The sequence below is a fragment of the Eschrichtius robustus genome, chromosome 4 (assembly GCF_028021215.1).
Source record: "Eschrichtius robustus isolate mEscRob2 chromosome 4, mEscRob2.pri, whole genome shotgun sequence".
In the NCBI taxonomy this organism is placed as follows: Eukaryota; Metazoa; Chordata; class Mammalia; order Artiodactyla; family Eschrichtiidae; genus Eschrichtius; species Eschrichtius robustus.
The window spans coordinates 127949958-127975167 of record NC_090827.1 but is presented as its reverse complement, the minus strand read 5'-3'; positions in this window follow the sequence as shown (position 1 = coordinate 127975167).

Sequence of the window (25210 nt, the reverse complement as noted above, 5' to 3'; positions counted from 1 at the left end):
AAAACTACAATGAGATATCATCTCACACCGGTCAGAATGGCCATCATCAAAAAATCTACACACAATAAATGCTGGGGAGGGTGTGGAGAAAAGGGAACCCTCTTGCACTGTTGGTGGGAACGTAAGTTGATATAGCCACTATGGAGAACAGTATGGAGGTTCGTTAAAAAACTAAAAATAGAACTACCATACGACCCAGCAATCCCACTACTGGGCATATACCCTGAGAAAACCATAATTCCAAAAGAGTCATGTACCAAAATGTTCATTGCAGCTCTATTTACAATAGCTAGCACATGGAAGCAACCTAAGTGTCCATCAACAGATGAATGGATAAAGAAGATGTGACACATATATACAGTGGAATATTACTCAGCCGTAAAAAGGAACGAAACTGAGTTATTTGTAGTGAGGTGGATGGACCTAGAGACTGTCATACAGAGTGAAGTAAGTCAGAAAGAGAAAAACAAATACCGAAAGCTAATACATATATATATATCGAATCTAAAAGAAAAAAAGAAGAAAAAAAATGGTCAGAAGAACCTATGGGCAAGACGGGAATAAAGATGCAGACCTACTAGAGAATGGATTTGAGGAGATGCGGAGGGGTAAGGGTAAGCTGGGACAAAGGGAGATAGTGGCATGGACATATATACACTACCAAACGTAAAATATATAGCCAGTGGGAAGCAGCCGCATAGCAGCAGGAGATCAGCTTGGTGCTTTGTGACCACCTAGAGGGGTGGGATAGGGAGGGTGGGAGGGAGGGAGATGTAAGAGTGAAGAGATATGGGGACATATGTATATGTATAACTGATTCACTTTGTTATAAATCAGAAACTAACACACCATTGTAAAGCAATTATACTCTAATAAAGATGTTTAAAAATAATGAAAAAAAAAACAGTCTGGCAGTTCCTGAAATCATTAAATAAATAAAATAAAACAAGTAAAAAAAATAAAATCACAGGCCAACATACCTAGTCAACATAGATGCAAAAATTCTAAACAAAATAGTATCAAGCCAAATTCAACAATATGTTAAGAGGATCATACACCATGATCAAGTAGGACTTATTACAGGAATTCGAAGATGGTTCAACACCCACAAATTAAACATGGTGGTACACAACATTAACCAAATGAAGGATAAAAATCATATAATCATCTTAATAGATGCAGAAAAACAATTGACAAAATTCAGCATCCATGTATGATAAACATGCAACGAAATGCGTATAAAAGGAACATATCTCAATATAATATAGTCCATATATTACAGTCTCACAGCTAATATCACCTCTGTGGTGAAAAGCTTAAAGTTTTTCTTTTAAGATCAGGAACAAGACAAGGGTGCCTACACTCCCCACTTTTATAAAACATACTTTTGGATTTATAGCCACAGCAATTAGGCAAGAAAAAGAAATAAAATACATACAAATTGGAAAGGAAGAAATAAAATTATCACTAGTTTCAGATGACATGGTACTATATACAGAAAGCCCTAGAGACAAAAAAAAAAAAAAAAAAACCCTGCTAGAACTAATAAGTTAATCCAGTAAAGTTGCAGGATATAAAATCAACATACAAAAATCTGTTATGTTCCTTTACAATAACAAACTATCAGAAAGAGAAATTAAGAAAACAATTCCATTTATAATTGCATCAAAAAGAATGAATACATATTAATCAATTTAACCAAGGAGGTGAAAGACCTATACACTGAAAACTACAAGTCACTGATGAAAGAAATTGAATTAGACACAAATCAATAGAAAGATATTCTGTGTTCATGGACTGGAAAAACTGACATTGTTAAAATGTCCATATACCTAAAGCAATCTAAAGATTCGATACTATCTCTATCAACATCCCAATGCCATTTTTCTCAGAACTAGAACAAATAATTCTAAAATTTGTATAAAACCACAAAGACTCTGGAAAGCCTAAACAATCTTGAGAAAGAAGAACAAAGCTAGAGGAATCATGTGCCCAGATTCAAACTACACTACAAAACTACAGTAATCAAGACAGTATGGTATTGGCATACCAACTGATGCATAGATCAATGGAACAGAACAGAGAGCCCAGAAATAAACCCACATTTATATTGTTAATTAATTTAAAACAAAAGAGCTAAGAATACACAATGGGATAAGCACAGTGTCTTCAGTAAATGTTGTTGGAAAAACTGGACAGCTACATGCAAAAGAGTGAACATAGACTACTATCTTATACTATACATAAAATTATCTCAGAATAAAGGATGTAAAAATGAAAATCACAAAATTCCTAGAAGAAAATATAGGCAGTAATCTCCTTGACATTGGTCTTAGCATTTTTTTTAAACTGACTCTAAAGGCAAGGGAAATAAAAACAAAAATAAACAAATGGTACTCCATAAAACTAAAAACCCTTCTGAACTGCAAAGAAAATCATCCAAAAAACCCAAGAAGACAACCTATGAATGGGAGAAAATACTTGCAAATCATATATCTAATAAGGGGTTAATACCCCAAATATACAAAGAACACATGCAATTCAACATCATAAAAACAAATAACCCGATTAAAAAATGGGCAGAGGATCTGGATAGATATTTTTCCAAAGAAGACATAAATATAGCCAACAGGCCCATAAAAAGATGCTCAACATCACTAGTCATCAAGGAACTGCAAATCAAAACCACAATGAGATAACACCTCACACCAGTCAGAATGGCTAATATCAAAAAGACAACAAATAAAAAGTGTTGGCAAGGATGTAGAGAAAAGGAAACTTTCATGCACTGTTGGTAGAAATTTAATTTTGTGCAGCCAGTATGGAAAACAATATGGATATTTCTCAAAAAATTAAAAATAGAACTGCCATGCAATCCAGCAATTCCACTTCTGGGTATTTTTCCAAAGAAAGCAAAAACACTAATGTGAAAATATCTATACACCACTCCCCCCAGTTCATTGCAGCATTATTACAGTAGCCAAGATATGGAAGCAACCTAAGTGCTCATCAATAGATGAATGTATATGGAAGATGTAGCATATACAGTTTATCCTTGAACAACGTGGGTTTTAACTAGGCAGGATTTGAACATATACGTGGTTATTGTTTAATAGTAAATACTACAGTACTAAAAGGTCCCTGGTTGGTTGGATCCTTAGATGCAGTGGAACTGTGGATACAGAGGGCTAACTATAAGTTATAGGCAGATTAATCCCAGCCTTGTTCAAGGGTCGACTGGATATACAATGGAATGTCACACAACCATAAAAAAGAATGAAATCTTGCCACTTGCAACAATATGGATGGACTGAGAGGGTATTTTGCTAAGTGAAATATGTCTGACAGGGAACGACAAATAGTGTATGATTCTCTTATGTGTGGAATTTAAAGGAAAACAAATGAACAAAGCTAACTAAACAGAAACAGAGTCATAGATACAGAGAACAAACAGGTGGTTGCCAGAGGGGAGGGAGGTGGTAGAAGGAGAGAAATAGGTGAGGGAGATTAAGTGGGACAAACTTTCAGTTACAAAATAAATGAGTCACAGGTATGAAATGTACCATGTGGGGAATATAGTCAATAACTATGTAATATCTTTGTATGGTGACAGATGATGAGACTTATCATGGTGCTCATTTTGAAATGTACAGAAATATCTAATCACTTATGTTGTGTACCAGGAACAAACACAGTGTTTTAGGCCAATTATACTTCCAAAACAAACAAATGAACAAACTCATAAAAAGAGATCAGAATTGTGGCTATCAGAGGCAGGGTTCGGGGGGAGAGGGAATAAGAAGAAGGCAGTCAAAAGGTACAAACTTCCAGTTGTAAGATAAATAAGTACTAGGGATGCAGTATACAACCTGATAAAGATAATTAACACTGCTCTACACTGTAAATGAAAGTTATTAAGAGAGTAAATCCTAAGAGTTCTCATCACAAGTAAAACTTTTTTTCTATTATATTGTATCTATATGAGATAAAAATATTCACTAAATCTATTTTGGTAATCATTTTATGATGCACATAAGTCAAATCATTATGTTGTACACCTTAAAACCATACAGTGCTGTATGTCAATTATATCTCAATAAAACGGGAAAAAAGAATTATTTTATGATATATTCATTTAAACAAGAGTTTAAAACTTATTTCAGTTTGAACTAATGAAGCCGAGAGATTTATATATTTTGTTGCATCTTCAAGTACAGAGAGAGAAGAGGGAATTATCAAATTTCTCCATTTCAACAAGGATATTTTGCAAGTATTCATAATTTTTAGAAGTCAATAGTTATTGATTAAAAATTTATTAACAGTGTAATACATTTTCAATCAGGGCCCATAGTTATAATTATAGCATATCAAATTTAAATGTTCCCATTTAAAGGAAATACCACTTTCTGCAGTTTAAGACCTTAAAAATATTTTTGATAAAATAATATTTCCAAGGGCAATTTTGTAATAATAAAAAAGGACAATGTTACATATTTATGTACATGGCTTTATCCTAAGCAAGATATAAAGTTGGGAATTGAATAATGTTCTCAATTTAATGCTTTATCAGGTTTACCTTTTTGAAGGTTATAAAGCTTCAAGTTATATCGTTCTATAGCTTCAAGCAAGGGAAAATTTTACTCTTCTTGACTTTTCAAACATTCTGTTCTCTAGCAACATTCTCAAGGCTAAGCAATGGAACTCATTACTTAGCACTAAGTAAAGATAGCAAGCTAAAAATGCTCAAAGCTTAAATTATGGAAAACAGAAAATGGTCCAAAAGTGTTTTTTTTTTAAGGGATACTTTTACCTCTACATCTGGAATCACAGAAACAGAAACATGTCCAAACCAGCTTTAGTACAGGGGAATTTATTATAAGGAAAATGGCACATTTATTGGAACTCAAACAGCATGGCAAGGTCTAACAACCAAAGAAACTAGAAACTACCAGAAAAAAAGTTCTATTTTCTAATTGCTAGGGTATATTTCCTTTGAAATATCTGTTTATCTTTCTCATTATTGCAATTCAGCTTTTTCTATTTACTCTCTTTTTGATCAACAGGGCCCCCAAATTTGTCTTCAACAGGGAAGTTGTAGAACTGAGTCTACATAACCTTAGCCTTGGTTCTAATTGATCCAACTTTCTTCATGTTCTAACTCCTAATTTTTATGAGAGGGCATCTGTTTGGTGGTATTAGATTATATACCTATCCCTAATACTTTATTTTAGCTAGGATGTAGGGTGTATGGGAAACTGGGTATGGCCTGTTTTTTCCATAAATAAGGGTTGTAAAAACCAACTATCTTGGAGGGAGTGATAGTCTGAGCCATGGAAGGTGAAAAGTCCACAAAAAAGGGAACTTGTTTAGTCAGACACTCCAAGAGCTATCTAAATATAAACACTGCCAAAAAAATTGTTGAGTATATTAAAGAAAGTTATCATCTTGAAGTTGGAAAACAATTTATAGTGTTTATTTCCTAATCATTCCATCATCATTTTTCAATGTCTCAGTAGTTTGTTAATGGTGTTGGAAAATAAATCGTTGTGTAAAATTTGTCTTGAGTAAAAAACCTAATATTAGAGTGAAAAAGGACCCTCAGGACAGGACCTGAGGATAAAAAAATCATGAGAAGCCTAAAGTTAACTGATAAAAATGATTAATTGTATTTTCTTTGCATTTAAAATTTTTTCTTTAAGTCCAGTTATAGGTATTTTGTTGTTTTTACACACTAGCATTTCATCCTGATTCCTTTCAAGAGAAAAAAATATATTAGTACTATAAATTAAAAATAGATGCAGCATTTGAATGACAAGAAAGTGTCTGTTATAAGAAAGCATATGTATTTTCAATACCAAATGACTTACTCATTCTATTTTTTTGATGTAAGCAAATGTAGACATTTCAATCCATAAAGAGCATTTGGAGTCAGGAGAGAAAATTTACAGTCTTCATGAAAGTAACTAACTTCTTTTTCAGTGTTTTCCTTTTTTTTTTTTTTTTCTCCAGCAGTTTCAGTTTTTCTGAGAGTGGTCTCCCAATACTACGGTTTAATATCCTTTTATACTTGTTAGGAAATAAATATAAATTTTTCTTTAAAGTTAGCAAAAATGAAGAATGAACATACTTTATGTCAGCATAGATTAAGTAATAGATTCAAATTCTACAGATAGTGCTTCTTGCTGGTGCTTATTTTTCATAATTTAAAGGAAAGTGAAACTATTCCATGTACAGTAATGTACAACTACATTTGAAAGGAAAACATTCTGATTACTATATATATATATATATATAAAATGGATATGTTATATATATGTTATAAATGTTATAAAATGTTATAAAATGGATATGTATAATGAGTCTTTTAATAATTGACTTACATCAAATTGAACAATAATATTGTACACCTTAACAGTTTTACTTTAGGCTTGATTTATTCATTTCCAGGATTTCTAAATAGCATGTAGAGGACAAATGGGCAATTCATGAAACAAATGTTGTATTGTCTTATCAAGGATATATTTCCTTTATTAAGTAAATATCTGGCAATATGATATGATAAAAATAAGTGAATTAGGAGATAGATCTATGCTCAAAGTTTGATTTCAGCATTTTCTTGCCCTATGACCAAACAAGACCCTTTACATCTTTATATATCAATTTGTTCATTTGCAATGTATCAACGATACTGTATTTTCTCAACTCAAATCTATATATTTCTTTACATCTTTGAAATTAGATTAGATTAATTAACTCTCCCACATAACTTCTTCTCTGACAGGCAGAAGATGAAGTGTGAATTTATTGCCCTTTGCTTAGGTGAACTGAGCCAAAGATCAGAGGCACCTGCTTGTTTTATTGTTAATTCTGTTGATGTATTTGCTTCCATTGCTATAAAAATTGTCAGTGTCTTAGTAGAGGTCAGAGCTAGGAAAGATATGTGAGAATGATTTTGAAAGACTATTAATGAGGTGCTGAATATCCATCAAAACACAAGTTGGCCTTCAAGATAAGTTAATCATCAGCATCATGAAACTAAATTAGAGACATAAAGTTAAAATCTTAAGTAACAGAGTTTGTCCAAAAGAAAATGGAAATAAGCCACACATATTCTCTAACATGCTTCATGTCTACCTAATCAATTCTAATGTTTCCATGTTAGGAGTTACCAGGAGCCTTTAACATAAAAAAAAAAAAACAGACAAACAAAAGAAAAAACTTGTGTTATTGTGAACAGTCCTCCTGGCCAAGGAAGGCTATGGAGATCACAGCAGAATAGTAATCTCATTGAAGAAGACACAAAATTAAACTTTGATACTGAATATTAAAATGAATATGTGGCTATTTTATCTTATTTAAATGGTGTTTTAAAATAGGCTTTATGAAGGCATAATTTAAAGAGTAACATTTTAAAGTGTACGATTAGATAAATATTGAAAAATGTTATAGATGTGTGACCTTCACCACATTCAGGATATAAAAAATTTACATCCACACCAAATTTTCCTCCAGGCCCTTTGCTATCACATCTCCACCCAGACCCTGACAGCCACTGATCTGTTTTAACTTTTATAGAATTTAAAACACATGGAGTTATACAGTATGAAATATTTTATGTCAAGTTTCTTTTGCTTGACATCATACATTGCAGATGCATATATAAAATTGTCTATATCAATAAAAGTTCCTTTTACTGCTAAACAATAATTGATATTAAATCAAATATAAATAAATCAAAAAAAAATTTATCCATTTAACCATTGATGGATAATTGAGTTGTTTCCAGTTTTGGGGTTTTTTTTTTGACAGATTGAGATACACTTTACATACCACAGAATTCACCCATTTCAATAGCTTTTATATTCACAGAATTGGGCAACCATCACCAGAATCAATTTAAAATATTTCATTACCCCAAAAAGAAATCTTTGATTTTAGTAGTCACCTCCAACCTCCATTCTAGCTCACCCATCTCTCAGCAGCAAGCAATCCACTTTCTATCTCTATAGATTTGCCTATTTTTCATATTTTATATAAATGGAATTATACAGTATGTAGTCACTTATGACTGGCTTCTTTCACTTAGTATTATTTACAAGGTTCAACCATGTTGTGGCATATATCACTAATTTAGTTCTTTTTTTTCCAAATGTATAAAAATATCACATTTCATTTTTCCACTTATCACTTGTTGGATATTAGAGTTGTTTCCACTTTTAGGTTTTTATGAATAATGCTGCTATAGACATTTATGTATAACTTTTTTTTTTTTGTAGACATACATTTTCACTTCTCTTGGGTATATCATCTACTAGTGGCATTCCTGGATCATATGGTAACTCTACATTTACCTGTTTGTTTTCAGTTTATTTGTTTGTTTTGCCTCTATAAATACAGATACTAAGAACACTCAACTAATAGTCTTTTTTAGATATAGTTTTTTGTTTACTTGTAAATATCAGAAGTGGAATTTTTGGATTGTATGAAGTTTATGTTAAACATTTTAAGAAACTGCCAAACTACTGTCAAAATGAATGAATGAATGTAGTATTTTGTATTCCTACCATGAATAGTTTCAGATGATTATCTTTCATTTCATTATTAGGTGATTTCAGCTTTTTAAAATTTTAGCCAATATAGTGAATGTGTAGAGATATCTAATCATGGTTTTACTTTGTGCTCCTCTTTTCATGTTCCATTGGTACCACTGGATTTTGCATATCTTCCTTACTAAAGTAAATGTTTAAATCCTTTTGTCATTTTTAATTGGATTGTTTTCTTATTATTGAATTTTTAGAATTCATCACGTACTCTGGATAAAGAATTAAGTCAGACATATGTTTTACAATATTTTATCTGTGGATTGCTTTTTTATCTTTTCAACAGTGGCTTTTGAATAGAAAATGTTTAAAAATTTTGATAAAGTCAAATTTATTAAAATTTTTTATACCTTTCACTTTTTGTGTTCTAAGAATTCTCTGCCTAACCCAAGGACACAAAAATGTCACCAGGTCTTCTTGAAGATTTATAGTTTTAGCTCTCACATTTAGATTAACATTGAAGTTAGTTTTTATATGTTTTTTGAAGTGAATCTGGACATTCATTTTTTTTTGTCCATAGAGATACATAGCAGCATTTGTTGAAAAGTAGTCTTGTGAATGCATTGAGTTACAGTGACAACTTAACAAAATCAATTGACCATATATGTATATAGGATCTTATTTTTGGAATCTCTAACTTGTTTCATTGATATAGTTGTTTATCTTTACAGAAATACCACACTTTCTTAATTTTTTTATAGCTTATTGATAAGACTTGAAACCTGGTTATTTAATTCCATTATTTTTTTTTCTATTTCAAAAGTGTTTAGTCTAAGTTTTTGTTTCTCCTATGAATTTTAGAATCAATTTGTCAATTGCTATAAAACAACATGCTTTAATTTTGAATAGTATTTTATTTATTATATATATCAAACTGAGGAGTATTTATATCTTACAGTATTAAGACTTTTGATCTATGAACATGATATTTCTCTTTGCTTATTTAAATCTTTTAAATTCATCTCAGCAATGATATGTAGTTTTCAGTGAAACTGATCTTATATATTTATTTTTTAAATTTCCCCCTAAGGATTTGATAATTTCAATGTTATCCTAAATTGTATAATTTTTAATTTCAATTTTTAACTGTCCATTGTTGCTCGTGTTCAGAAGTACAACAGATTTAATTTTAATCTGTGTCTTTATATTTATAGTATAGAGAGAATAATATTTTAATCAAAACTACAAATATTTGCTTTTTATTTGGTATACTTAGATCATTTCAATATGGTATGTTGTATATCTTTCATTTGTTATTTCTTTTTTCTATTTGTCCAATCTATATTTCTGCTTCTTTGCTTCTTTTCCTATTTTTAATGAATTGTACTTTTTCATGACTCCACTCTATATCAACCATTGGCTTATTGACTATGTGTCTTAATTTCATTATTTAGTCACCTCTTTCATTTCTGGATATATTTTTATTGATTTACTTTGTTCCTGGTAGGATCACATTTTTCTGTTTCTGTATAAGCCTGGTAAGTTTTTAATGCATGCTAGACACTGGAAAATTTACATTTTAGAGTGCTGGAATATGTTGTATTTCTGTAAAGTTTTGGATGTTTTCTGGTGTTCAGTCTAGTTAACTTGGAATTGATTGTTTACTTTCGAGTTTTACTTTTAAGTTTTGTTATAATGGGTACAGAGTAACCTTCATCTGGGGCTACCTTATCGCCCTATTCTACTTTACAACTCCCAAACTTAGGTGACTTTTTCTTGGTAAGACAAGTGATATAAATAAATTAAGACAGATACGTACAATACGGAGTAGTGAGGTCTATGAAGACCTGGAGCACGCATGCTTTCTATAAAGGCAAAATATGCTAATTTTTTTCAGCCAGTGTTTACCATGCCAGAGTGTAGGACCATGAATACTATAATTTCTGAATTTTCAAGGGAAAGCAGAAATCTTGAATTTTTTGGTTAAATCTTTTGATTATTAGGTATTAAAAATCTTAAAAAAACTGGGAAATAAAACAGTATACAGTTCACAATGTGGAAGTTGATCTTGTTAAGGAATGCCAACTTTAAACATAAAACATATTTTCCTATTGACTCTGGCTCTTATTTGTGTGTGAAAATATTCAGGATAATGCCATGGCAAGAGCACTAACGTAAAATAGACTATTAGAGTCAACTTCTTTCCGTAAAGAATTTAACATTTGTGCCCTGTATTTGGAAGGGGCATAGTGATCTGTAATATTATCTCTAATTCAATCTTTTTGCTGAATTGTTAGCAAATTTATTGACTTACATGTCAGAGTGCTGTGAAAACCATACAGCATTAAACAACATTTGCAATTATTATTATGATTTATTAATATTTTTCAGTTATGATTCTAATTTTAAAAAAACCAAATACATAAATGAAGTTTAATTTTAGTGCAATATACCATACTTTAATTAATCAAGGAGCCCCTGGATAAGAATGTTTGATGACACTATCCAAGTGCTTTTATTTGCCTTTAATTTTCAGCTAAATCAATAGAGTCAGATGCAACTGCTATAGGTATTAAAACTCCAAAGTCTAGGGGAAAAATTGTAAACAAAATACAATTCTCACAGTCATGCTGACAAAGTTTCTAAAAAAAATTATCGGCATTAGTGAATAAATTGCATCAAAGTGACAAAATAGATGGATTTATTATGCTTTGAAAGGTACACTCCTTTAATCCTGAAAGTGTTTTACAACTTATAAAAGATTCAGTGAACTAGAATTATGTTTTAGTTAGTGCCATAGCTACTTTGGGTGATTATCCAGTTAATCAGGTTATATGACTGACTGGTTATTTTGCTACCTATGTTAAATAACCTGAAATCTATACAATTCATTGCATATTTTGAAGCACTGTAGATATAAGATTAATAGCAACTAAAGTGTACTGAATTCAATAAGATAGACTGTGTTGATTCAATAGATTTTTACAATGGCAATCTGCTAAACAAAATATTGATAGAACAAATTTCCTTGAATAAAATAATTAATAAATTTAGTAAGCTATTGATAATATTTTATTACATTTGGCTCTATTTATTTATATACTATAAATGAATACAGTATAGGCAAGTATCTAATTAATTTAGACTAAAAGGATTTAATTCTAAACATGCATATTTTGGAAGTACAGGCTATTTAAGAATTCTTACATAATTATTTTAAAACATCAGCTTCGGTGTGTATGAATATTCCAAAGTGTTCTTTAACAATTTCTCTGGTATGAAAAATTATGTTTGATTTTAAATTTATACATATTTAAATACTGGAAAAATGTTATCCTACTTTTTTTTTTTAACATTTTTATTGGAGTATGATTGCTTTAAAATGGTGTGTTAGTTTCTGCTTTAAAACAAAGTCAATCAGCTATACATATACATATATTCCCATATCTCCTCCCTCTTGTGTCTCCCTCCAACCCTCTCTGTCCCACCCCTCTAAGTGGTCACAAAGCACCGAGCTGATCTCCTTGTGCTATGTGGCTGCTTCCCACTAGCTATCTATTTTACATTTGGTAGTGTATATATGTCCATGCCACCCTCTCACTTCGTCCCAGCTTACCCTTCCCCTTCCCTGTGTCCTCAGGTCCATTCTCTATGTCTGAGGCTTTATTCCTGTCCTGCCCCTAGGTTCGTCAGAACCATTTTTTTTTTTTGATTCCATATATATGTGTTAGCATGCAGTATTTGTTTTTCTCTTTCTGACTTACTTCACTCTGTATGACAGACTCTAGGTCCATCCACCTCACTACAAATAACTCAATTTCATTTCTTTTTATTGGCTGAGTAATATTCCATTGTATATATGTGTCACATCTTCTTTATCCATTCATCTATCGATGGACACTTAGGTTGCTTCCATGTCCTGGCTATTGTAAATAGAGGTGCAATGAACATTGTGGTACATGACTCTTTTTGAACTATGGTTTTCTCAGGGTATATGCCCAGTAGTGGGATCGTTGGGTGGTACGGTAGTTCTATTTTTAGTTTTTTAAGGATCCTCCATACTGTTCTCCATAGTGGCTGTATCAATTTACATTCCCACCAACAGTGCAAGAGGGTTCCCTTTTCTCCACACCCTCTCCAGCATTTATTGTTTCTAGATTTTTTGATGATGGCCATTCTGACTAGTGTGAGGTGATTGCTCATTGTAGTTTTGATTTGCATTTCTCTAACGATTAGTGATGTTGAGCATCCTTTCATGTGTTTGTTGGCAATCTGCATATCTTCTTTGGAGAAATGTCTGTTTAGGTCTTCTGCCCATTTTTGGATTGGGTTGTTTGTTTTTTTGATATTGAGCTGCATGAGCTGCTTGTAGATTTTGGAGATTAATCCTTTGTCAGCTGCTTCATTTGCAAATATTTTCTCCAATTCTGAGGGTTCTCTTTTCGTCTTGTTTATGTTTACTTTTGCTGTGCAAAAGCTTTTAAGTTTCATTAGGTCTCATTTGTTCATTTTTGTTTTTATTTCCATTTCTCTAGGTGGGTCAACAAGGATCTTGCTGTGATTTATGTTATAGAGTGTTCTGCCTATGTTTTCCTCTAAGAGTTTGATAGTGTCTGGACTTACATTTAGGTCTTTAATCCATTTTGAGTTTATTTCTGTGTATGGTGTTAGGGAGTGTTCTAATTTCATTCTTTTACATGTGGCTGTCCAGTTTTCCCAGCACCACTTATTGAAGAGGCTGTCTTTTCTTCATTGTATATTCTTGCCTCCTTCATCAAAAATAAGTTGAACATATGTGCGTGGGCTTACCTCTGGACTTTCTATCCTGTACCATTGACCTATAATACTGTTTTTGTGCCAGTACCATACTGTCTTGATTACTGTAGTTTGGTAGTATAGTCTGAAGTCAGGGAGTCTGATTCCTCCAGCTCCGTTTTTCTTTCTCAAGATTGCTTTGGCCATTCGAGGTCTTTTGTGTTTCCATACAAATTGTGAATTTTTTTGTTCCAGTTCTGTGAAAAATGCCATTGGTAGTTTGATAGGGATTGCATTGAATCCGCAGATTGCTTTGGGTAGTAGAGTCATTTTCAAAATGTTGATTCTTCCAATCCAAGAACATGGTATATCTCTCCGTCTGTTTGTATCATCTTTAATTTCTTTCATCAGTGTCTTATAGTTTTCTGTATACAGGTCTCATGTCTCCTTAGGTAGGTTTATTCCTAGATATTTTATTCTTTTTGTTGCAATGGTAAATGGAGTGTTTCCTGAATTTCTCTTTCAGATTTTTCATCATTAGTGTATAGGAATGCAAGAGAGTTCTGTGCATTAGTTTTGTATCCTGTCATTTTACCAAATTCATTGATTAGCTCTAGTAGTTTTCTGGTAGCATCTTTAGGATTCTCTATGTATAGTATCATGTCATCTGCAAACAGTGACAGCTTTACTTCTTCTTTTCCAATTTGAATTCCTTTTACTTCTTTTTCTTCTCTAATTGCTGTGGCTAAAACTTCCAAAACGATGTTGAATAATAGTGTTGAGAGTGAACAACCTTGTCTTGTTCCTGATCTTAGAGGAAATGGTTTCAGTTTTTCACCATTGAGAATGATGTTGGCTGTGGGTTTGTCATATATGGCCTTCATTATGTTGAGGTAAGCTCCCTCTATGCCTACTTTCTGGAGGGCTTTTTTCATAAATGGGTGTTGAATTTTGTCAAAAGCTTTTTCGGTATCTATTGTGATGATCATATGATTTTTCTCCTTCAGTTTTTTAGTATGGTTTATCACATTGATTGATTTGCATACATTGAAGAATCCTTGCATTCCTGGGATAAACCCCAATTTATCATGGTGTATGATCCTTTTAATGTGCTGTTGGATTCTGCTTGCTAGTATTTTGTTGAGGATTTTTGCATCTGTGTTTATCAGTGATATTGGCCTGTAGTTTTCTTTCTTTGTGCCATCTTTGGTTTTGGTATCAGAGTGATGGTGGCCTCATAGAATGAGTTTGGGAGTGTTCCTGCCTCTGCCATATTTTGGAAGAGTTTGAGAAGGATAGGTGTTAGCTCCTCTCTAAACGTTTGATAGAATTCGCCTGTGATGCCATCTGGTCCTGGGCTTTAGTTTGTTGGAAGATTTTTAATCACAGTCTCAAATTCAGTGCTTGTGATTGTTCTGTTTATATTTTCTATTTCTTCCTGGTTCAGTCTCGGAAGGTTGTGCTTTTCTAAGAATTTGTCCATTTCTTCCAGGTTGTCCATTTTATTGGCATAGAGTTGCTTGCAGTAATCTCTCATGATCCTTTGTATTTCTGCAGTGTCAGTTGTTATTTCTTTTTCATTTCTAATTCTATTGATTTGAGCCTTCTCCTTTTTTTTCTTGATGAGTCTGGCTAATGGTTTATCAATTTTGTTTATCTTCTCAAAGAACCAGATTTTAGTGTTATTGATATTTTCTATCGTTTCCTTCATTTCTTTTTCATTTATTTCTGATCTGATCTTTATGATTTCTTTCCTTCTGCTAACTTTGGGGGTTTTTTTTGTTCTTCTTTCTCTAATTGCTCTTGGTGTAAGGTTAGGTTTTTTATTTGAAATAGTTCTTGTTTCTTGAGGTAGGATTGTATTGCTATAAACTTACCTCTTAGAACTACTTTTGCTGCATCCCATGGTTTTTGGTCGTCGTGTTTTCATTGTCATTTGTTTCTAGGAATTTTTGTTTTCCCCTTTGATGTCTTCAGTGATCTCTTGGTTATTTCGTAGTGTATTGTTTAGCCTCCATGTGTTTGCATTTTTTTACAGATATTTTCCTGTAATTGATATCTAGTCTCATAGCATGGTGGTTGGAAAAGATACTTGATACGATTTCAATTTTCTTAAATTTACCAAGGCTTGATTTGTGACCCAAGATATGATCTATCCTGGAGAATGTTCCATGAGCACTTGAGAAGAAAGTGTATTCTGTTGTTTTTGGATGGAATGTCTTATAAATATAGATTAAGTCCATCTTGTTTAAAGTATCATTTAAAACTTGTGTTTCCTTATTTATTTTCATTTTGGATGATCTGTCCATTGGTGAAAGTGGGGTGTTAAAGTTCCCTACTATGATTGTGTTACTGTCAATTTCGCCTTTTATGGCTGTTAGAATTTGCCTTATGTATGGAGGTGCTCCTATGTTGGGTACATAAATATTTACTATCCTACTTTTTAATAAGAAACTTATGTTTTAAAGTTGGCAGAGACATAAGAGTACATTCAGATTGCCACCATAGGAATACAAAAGCCTGTGCAAAAGTTTAAATTTTAAGCTTAAAACCTAAAAAGCCATTGAAAAATCATAATTGACATGGTGGTATATAGTAAGGTTATATTACTTTGTAATTGAAACATAGCTTTGGTTAAAAAAAAAAAAGATTGACATTCTTATGTTAATAACTACACATTATAGGATGTATCATGTATTATTCTGTAGAGTAAGAACGTAAATTGTATCTTTAATGTTGCAAAATAGTAATTCTGCCTTAATATGAAAAATGCCTTTAAGTGGAAAAATTACGTAAATTTATTATAATGATGTATTATGTTTCAAAACCTTGAACACATTAGTAGAAGTGAAGTCACACAGAAATGAGCATATGTGTATACACATGTGGATAAAAGTGCCTACATTATGGAAAAATAAATTTCCTGGGTTAGGTCTGACTAAGAGAGCCAGTTATAAAACAGTAACATAGTATAGTCTATTGATTATCTTATAATATCAAAGATATACATACAAGATATCATTCTGAAATGCAACAACAAGGATCAAGTTAAATAATCAAAGTTAAATATTATGTCAGCATTATCAGCATCTATAATTTATCCAAATTATGGTCATTAGAAAATAAAGCAAATGAGTGTGCATTTAACATAATTTTTTATCTACCCTTGAAACTGAATTCCATCACCAAAAGTCTAATTCTTTTTAAACCATTTAAAAATGAAAATTGACATTTTTGAAATGGTTTTGCTTAAAATATGGTTTATATTTTCCAACACTTAGGTTCCTTTTTTTCCCCCTGATTAAGCATATCTTCTGTTAATCAGAATCATTAAGTGGATGCTGTCAACCCTGATATATAATTTACTGGGATCACTGACCCAGAACATTTTGTGTTCAGATACTCATTAAATATATTTGTTAAAATTAGGATTTTAAAAAGAGGAGGATAACTACTGTCAATCATATGCCAGTTATAACAGAAGTCATTCTGAGATAGTTTAATGAAAACTGTCTATAAGACAGTTAAAACACAGCAGTAAAAGTACTCAAAATCTGAGTGATTGGCATATGTCACTGGTGGGATAATATGTAAGATACAACTTTTGGACAGATTTTTTTCTTCAGAGTTCATTTTCCTGTTAAGAAAATTTAAATTTATAGGCGTTATTAGATTAAAATTAAGAAAATATATTACCATTCAATTTTAAGGTATTTAAACATTCTTTTTTTACCACTGAAAGAAAATTATTTAAGGCCTAAAGGAAAAAAGTATTGGCTCCAAAATACCAAGTACAATTTTAAGTGAAATAAATAAATGTTTGAATGTTTAAAAATGTCATCTTGCACATATATTGGGTTGGCCAAAAAGTGCCTTTGGTTTTTAAGTAAAAATAAAAGGCACATTTTTCATTTTCACCAAGAACTTTATTGAACAACGTATTCACCCTTTTGTTCTATTACCTTCTGCCATTTTTCAGGCAACTTCACAATTCCATCTTCCCAAAACTTTTTATCTTTTTGAGCAAAGAACTGTTCCAGGTGCCTTTTACAGTCTTGCAGGGAATTAAAATTTTTTCCATTAAGAGAATTTTACAAAGACCTAAATAAATGGAAATTCAAAGGCACAATGTCTGTTGAATCTGGCTGATGAATCAGAACTTCCCAGCCAAGCTATAACAGTTTTTGCCTGGTCATCAAAGAAACATGCAGTCTTGCATTATCCTGATGGAAGATTATGCATTTTCTGTTGACTAATTCCGGACACTTTTCGTCAAGTGCTGCTTTCAGTTGGTCTATTTGTGAGCAGTACTTGTTGGAATTAATTGTTTTTCCGGAAAGAGCTCATAATAGAGGACTTCCTTCCAATCCTACCATGTACACAACATCACCTTCTTTGGATGAAGACCAGGCTTTGGTGTGGTTGGTGGTGGTTCATTTCACTTGCTCCATGATCTCTTCTGTTCCACATTATTGCACAGTATCCACTTTTCATTGCCCATCACAACTTGTTTTAAAAATGGAAAGTTTCAGTAGAGAATCTCATGCAGAAAATACGGTCAAGAAGGCTTTCTTGGCTTAACTTACATGGAACCCAAACATCAAAGTGATGAACATAACCAAGCTGGGGCAAGTAATTTTCAATGTTTGATTTGGATATTTTGAGTATGTCAGCTATCTCCCATGTGGTATAACGTTGATTGTTCTCAATTAATGTCTCGATTTGATCATTATCACCTGGCCATGGAGCATCTTTCAGCGAGAAATCTCCAGCACAAAACTTCGCAAACCACTTTTGACACGTTCGATCAGTCATAGCACCTTCTCCGTATGCTGCACAAATCTTTTTTTTTTGCGTTTCAGTTGCTCTTTTTCTTCCATCTTCAATATTAAAATGGCTATGCAAAAATTCACCGATTTTGATAAGTTTTTAAAAAATGCATGCTGATATGACAGCTGCCACAAAAATCTAACAAAATTGTTTCGAATGAAGTTAAAGACAGCTAAGCACCCACTAGAGCCATCTTACGGGAAAACTGAATGAATATTTTGGCCAACCTAATACATTTTTGTTACATTTTGAAAACTATGGAGTTTAGATTTATTGTCATATTATTTTACATTTAGGTGTTAAAATCTTTTCAACAATTTAAAGCAAATATTTAAACTTAAGATGTGATATGGATATATTCAATATGTCAGAAAAGAAGCTTAAGACTGCTCAGGGCACACGTTTTTATTACAACATTTGACAAATGGTAGAGTGGGGTTGCTTCAGTTTATTAAAAATTAAATATTTTTATTCTATTTTTAGAATAAAATTTGAAATTTATACACTCCACCCTGAGCTTTTAAATTTTCTTTTTATTTGTTTTGAGATTTAATTTTAACTTTATAAGTTTGTCAGATGTAAATGAAAGTGAAAAGTCATCCCGTTACAGTGATTTAATATTTGGTAATGAATGGTAAGCTAAGAAATTTTGACTAATTCTACCAATGAGAACAACTGGAAAGTCTAGAGAGAAAAAAGAAATGAGGAAAGAAAAACTGGAGATTGAATAAGGCAGCAAAGAATTGCAGAACCAAAATTTAAGAGACAAAGAACAAACAGATTTGTGAGTACTGCATTTAGAATCATTGTTTACCTGGAGGTGTCTGCCAATTCAGAAAGACAAGCTGAGTGACAGAAACCAAGCAATCAGCAACACTTCAGAACTTCCTGGAGTGAAGAAGAAAAAAATTGAGTCTAGGGTCAGCCAAGAATAGCTTTGCTGGGAAAACTCAAGTTTTGGCATAGACCCCAAATGGACCACAGGCGAATTGGAATTACAAGGTCCCTGCAAGGGGCAAAATATATAAATTTCTGAAATTATGCTAAGGGGATCGGAGATTGTTACTACATCTAGTTGTTGACAGATGCAAACATAAATTTTCTCTAGAGGAAGAAAATATCCTAGATCTCAAAGTATTTGAAATATTTTTTTCAAATAAAGTATCTGGTATTCAAACAAATGTGAATAGGTCTATTGTGTTTCCATACAAATTGTAAAAATGCTGGTTCTAATTCTGTGAAAAATGCCATAAAATAGAGCTGGAGGAATCAGGCTCCCTGACTTCAGACTATACTACAAAGCTACAGTAATCAAGACAGTATGGTACTGGCACAAAAACAGAACTATAGATCAATGGAACAGTATAGGAAGTCCAGAGATAAATCCATGAATCTATGGTCACCTAATCTATGAGAAGGAGGCAAGAATATACAATGGAGAAAAGACAGTCTCTTCAATAAGTGGTGTTGGGAAAACTGGACAGCTACATGTAAATGAATAAAATTAGAACACTACCTAACACCATACACAAAAATAAACTCAAAATGGATTAAAGACCTAAGTGTAAGGCCAGACACTATCAAACTCTTAGAGGAAAACATAGGCAGAACAGTCTATGACATAAATCACAGCAAGATCCTTTTTGACTTACCTCCTAGAGAAATGGAAATAAAAACAAAAATAAACAAATGGGTCCTAATTAAACTTAAAAGCTTTTGCACAGCAAAGGAAACTGAAACAAAAAGACAAAATGAAAAGACAACACTCAGAATGGGAGAAAATATTTATAAATGAAGCAACCAACAAGGGATTAATCTCCAAAATATACAAACAGCTCATGAAGCTCAATATCAAAAAACAAACAACCCAATCAAAAAATGGGAGGAAGATCTAAATAGACATTTCTGCAAAGAAGACATACAGATGGTTAAAAAGCACATGAAAAGATGCTCAACATCACTAATTATTAGAGAATTGAAAATCAAAACTACAATGAGGTATCACCTCACACGGGTCAGAATGACCATCATCAAAAAAATCCACAAACAATAAATGCTCAATAGGGTGTGGGGAAAAGGGAACCCTCCTACATTGTTGGTGGGAATGTAAATTGGTACAGCCACTATGGAGAACAGTATGAAGGTTCCTTAAAAAACTAAAAATAGAGCTACCATATGATCCAGCAATCCCACTCCTGGGCATATATCCAGAAGAAAACATAATTTGAAAAGATACATGCACCCCAATGTTCACTGAAGCACTATTTACAATAGCCAGGACATGGAAGCAACCTAAATGTCCATCAATGGAGGAATGGATAAAAAAGATGTGGTACATGTATACAATGGAATATTACTCAGCTATAAAAAAGAATGAAATAATGCCATTTGCAGCAACATGGATGGACCTAGAGATTGTCATACTGAGTGAAGTAAGTCAGACAGAAAAAGACAAATATATGATATCGCTTATGTGCAGAATCTAAGAAAAGGGTACAAATGAACTTATCTACAAAACAGAAAGTGACAGGTGTAGAAAACAAACTTACGGTTACCGGGGGGTAGGAAGGGGGAGGGATAAACTGGGAGATTGGGATTGACATATACACGCTACTATATATAAAATAGATAACTAATAAGGACCTACTGTATAGCACAGGGAACTCTACCAATACTCTGTAATGGCCTATATGGGAAAAGAATCTTAAAAAGTGTGGATATATTTATACATATAACTGATTCACTTTGCTGTACACCTAACACAACATTGTAAATCAACTATACACCAATAAAAAATAGAAAAGAAAAGTGAATAGGATCACAAGGAGAGAAGATGACATGTTTGAAGTCAAATCAATAGAAATTAACCAACCAAGTCACATGTCATGGGGTTGTGATGCACAGACATTAAAAATATTTAGAGAACTAAAAGTCAAGTTTAAGAATTTATTCAAATAATTAGAAATAATAATAATAATGGCAAGTAGAATGTTAATAATGAAATAAAATCATCAAAATTAGAGAGACAGAAACTCAGGTCAAAGAAATAAACAAGTTAATACAAGAAAACTACAAATATACACACAGGCATATTTCAATTAAATGTAATTGCATCAAATACAAAACTAAGAAATCGTTTTTAACCAGCAGTCAAATTGAAAAGGAACTAGAGTCAAAATAACACCAAACTTTTCAATGGCAACATTGTTAATAAAATGTAATAAATTAAATACTTCAAAGAGTTGAAGGAAAATTACCTTAAATATCATATTTTTAAGTGATTGCAGTACAATAAACTGTGCACATATTTAAAGTGCACAATTTGATCAATTTTGACAAAGGATTACACCCATGATCAAGACAACAAACATTTCCATCAACCCCCTAAAGTTTCCTTGTGCCCCACTGTAATACCCCTCTTCCTTGTCCCATTCTTAGGCAGCCACTGACCTGGTTTCTACCACAATTTATTTTTTTTTCCATTTTCTAGGACTTATATAAGTTTCCTTAATTTTATATAATTTTTCCCTACCTTTTTATATTTAGCATAATTATTTTAAAATCCATCCATGTTTTTATGTTTCAATAGTTCATTCTCTTTTATTGCTAAGTAGTATTTCATTAAATTCATACAGATGAGTTTATTTATTCGTCTGTTAGTGGACATTAGATTTGTTTTCAGTTTGGGGCTATTATAAATAAGGCTTCTACATATATGCATATACAAATCTTTGCCTGGACATGTTTTTGTTTAATTTGTATATATGTAGGAGCTGTATGTCTGGGCTGTATTGTAATTATATGTTTAACTTTTTTCTTTTTTTTTCATGGAAAGGCATTTTATTTTAAATGTAGCAGTGTTTACATACTAAACTCCCAATCTATCCCTCCCCCCACCCTTCCCCCTGGTAACCATAAATTTGTTCTCTGTATCTGTGAGTCTGTGCCTATTTTGTAAATAAGTTCATTCGTATCATTTTTTTTAAAGATATTTACCTTTTTTAAGAACCGTTGAAACTGTTTTGCAAAGCTTTTTTTTTTTTTTTTTTTTTTTTAACAGTTTTGCATTTTCACTAGCAATGTAATAGATTTGTAGATTCCCAATGTCTCCACCATCAATGGTTTGGTCAGTTATACTTTAATTTTACCCATTCTAATAATGTATTAAACTTCAAAAGTGTATATTTTGCTAAAAATATCATTTAAATATGATGGCCTACCAAAAATATTCTCACACTTACAAGACCTGAGGAGATCCTGTGTGAAGAAATACTTTGGAAAGGACAGTAATAAAGCCAGAAGTTTACTGTGAAATATATATAGGTAGTATAATATATATCACCTAAAAGAGCAATTAAAAAACCAAACATTAGTGACTGATGCTAAGTTCGGGCAATGGCAGTGTTGATGATGTTGAGAAGCAGCAATCAAATCCTATTCCTTCTTTATGGGGAGGTTGAAATGTAATTATCCTGGAGAATCCCTTCCCTGTTCAAACGTAAGGGCTTTCTTCTGCTTTCTACTACATAGTGCTTTCACCTCTAATTAACCCCTATTAAGCTCTGCCTTTCTATGTAGTATATCATGTCTTATAATGAAGGAAAACAACAACGACAACAAAAACATGGTTAAGACCTTGACGTCACACTTATTTATGTGGCTAGACAACCTTTGAACTACATTTCTCTCCTGTAAGATGAGATTAATCATTTCAAGGATTGTTATGAGGTGATACTCTGAAGTATTATGAAGCTACGGTTACTAACTTTTCTTGACCACAAGATTACAGTGTCCTTGAAACATTAACAAATATATATTTTATGTGTTTAAAACTCACATTCAAGAGATGTAAAAATGGAATGTTTGAGTTTTAAATGTAGTGATACACACACAAATGCATTTCAGTATATACTCTCATGAGTGGCAAAGTGATTATTCGTCCACTAGATCAGTATAACATTTACATAATATTGTGAATAAAAGTATTTTTGTGATACTCTGAATTGTATTCTCTCTAGTAAGCATAGTTTACAACAGCACAATAAAACTCTAACCATATCCTACAGCGGGTAACAAATAATGCCTGCCAAGCTATAATGCTAGTGTCTCCCTTTAGTGAACAAGTTTCATTAATTTGCTTTAAATTTGGCAGAAGGCTTACTGTTGGGAACACAATGGCAGGTACTTCATTATGAGTCCAGCTGGTTCTCATAAGTGGTTGAATTCAACCCAATATACGTACACCAGCCATTTGTCCTCGTAAGATTGTATGTCAGGTATGACTCGCTATTCTTACAGATACACCCAGGGCCCAAAGAGGAAGTCAGTTATGTCTATCCTATGCTAACCCGTGGAGTGCCTTAAAGGATGCTGCCCCAAAGTAGCAACATCTTTCTGTGACTCTTATGAGAGTTAAATTCAGTTTGAATCAATAAATTCATGATGAGAATTGATATTCATCCAATAGGATTCCAGACTCTGCATGGCCACATCTGAAGTACAAATCTCGCAGCTGAAAACATCAGAATAGCATAATCTTCTCATGATGACACATGACAGCTTTTGGTTTGCTTTTGGTTTTGTGGCAAATAATCAATCTGTTTTGTTTCACAGAAATTCGTGAGACTGCTTTAATGAAAACGATTTTCTTTCCGTTTAGAATAGTTTTCAGCCATATTATTCTCTGAAGTTAATGTGTTTTGACACTGTTGGGAATGGAAAACACTAAAACCATGCGCAATGTATTAAGACATCTTTTCTGAAGCCTTAAAGTAAGAAGAATAATTTATAGATAAACAAAAAAAGTGTTTGTGATCAAAGATGGCTAATACGAAGTATGACTATAGGAAATGTTCTTAACCTATCTATTAATAGGCCAGAATTATCTAATCTTTGTGGGCATTTTACTTTGTATCCTGATGATCCATTATCCTTGATGCATTCATCTACCTTCTTCATATTTTATTCTCGTTTTATCCTCTTTCTCTTAATTGTGGTTGGAAAAATGAAACTGCTTGGTGAATAAACTGGAGTATTGAGATATGCTGCAAAAATATTGCTCTTCTTGTCGCTGCTGAGGAAAGAATTGCTACTTTGCTCATTCTACTGTCCTCTTTTCCCTACCTGTGTCCTTTTGTGTGGCTGAAAGGGGAACTGAATACCCAATTCTGTACTGAATAAATTAAAAACTATTTCTAGACCCATTGTGTTAGTTTCCTACTGCTGTTGAAACAGTTACCACAAATTTAATGACTTAAAGCAATGCAAACGTATTATTTTATGTTTTGGGGTTCAGAAGTCTAAAATGTGTCCTTAGGGCTGCATTCCTTCTGGAGGCCCTAGAAAAAAAACAAAACTATTTTCTCGTCTTTACCAGTTTCCAAAGTCTGCCTCTCTCTAGCGTCTGAGCCAGTACCTTAGCATTTGCCGACCCTCCCTACCCACAACCCTTGACCTCCTGCCTCTCTCTTATAAGGATCCATGGGGTTCCCACAGGCCCAATGAGATAACGCAGGTCAGTCTCCCCATTTCAATAACCTTAATCACATTTACAAAGTCCTTTTTGCCATGTAATATAATATAGTCACAGATTTGGGGGATTAGGACCTGAACATCTGTAGGGGGTATTATTTAGCCTAGCATACTCATGAAGTTCTAACTTCTTGGTTAAGGGAAGTTGGGCAGGTGAGGATGTCTTCATTAGGGTTTCCTAGCCTTACCTTTATGAAAAGGACTATCATAATGATGTTAGTAGCTAGTCGAGATGTACATGTACTTTTGTTTTGTTCAAATGATGATCTTTTTTATGGAGTAGGGAGAAGTAAGGGGTTAATTAAATCTAGTCTAGTGTTGTAAGCCTAACTTAATTTGAATAGTTACTTTGCTTAGTTCAGAATTTTGGAGACAAATTTTATGTTGAGGAGGCAAAGAGTCAATCTTTCAGGTTTCTACCACTGCTCTCTTCCCCTTCTAATCTCCTAACTGGCTTATACAACCTTGTAGAGCAAGAAAGGACAGATTCTACAGAACCCACATGGACTTTGAAACTTCTCTCATAATTTCTGAGGAGTTAGCTGATCAGTCAG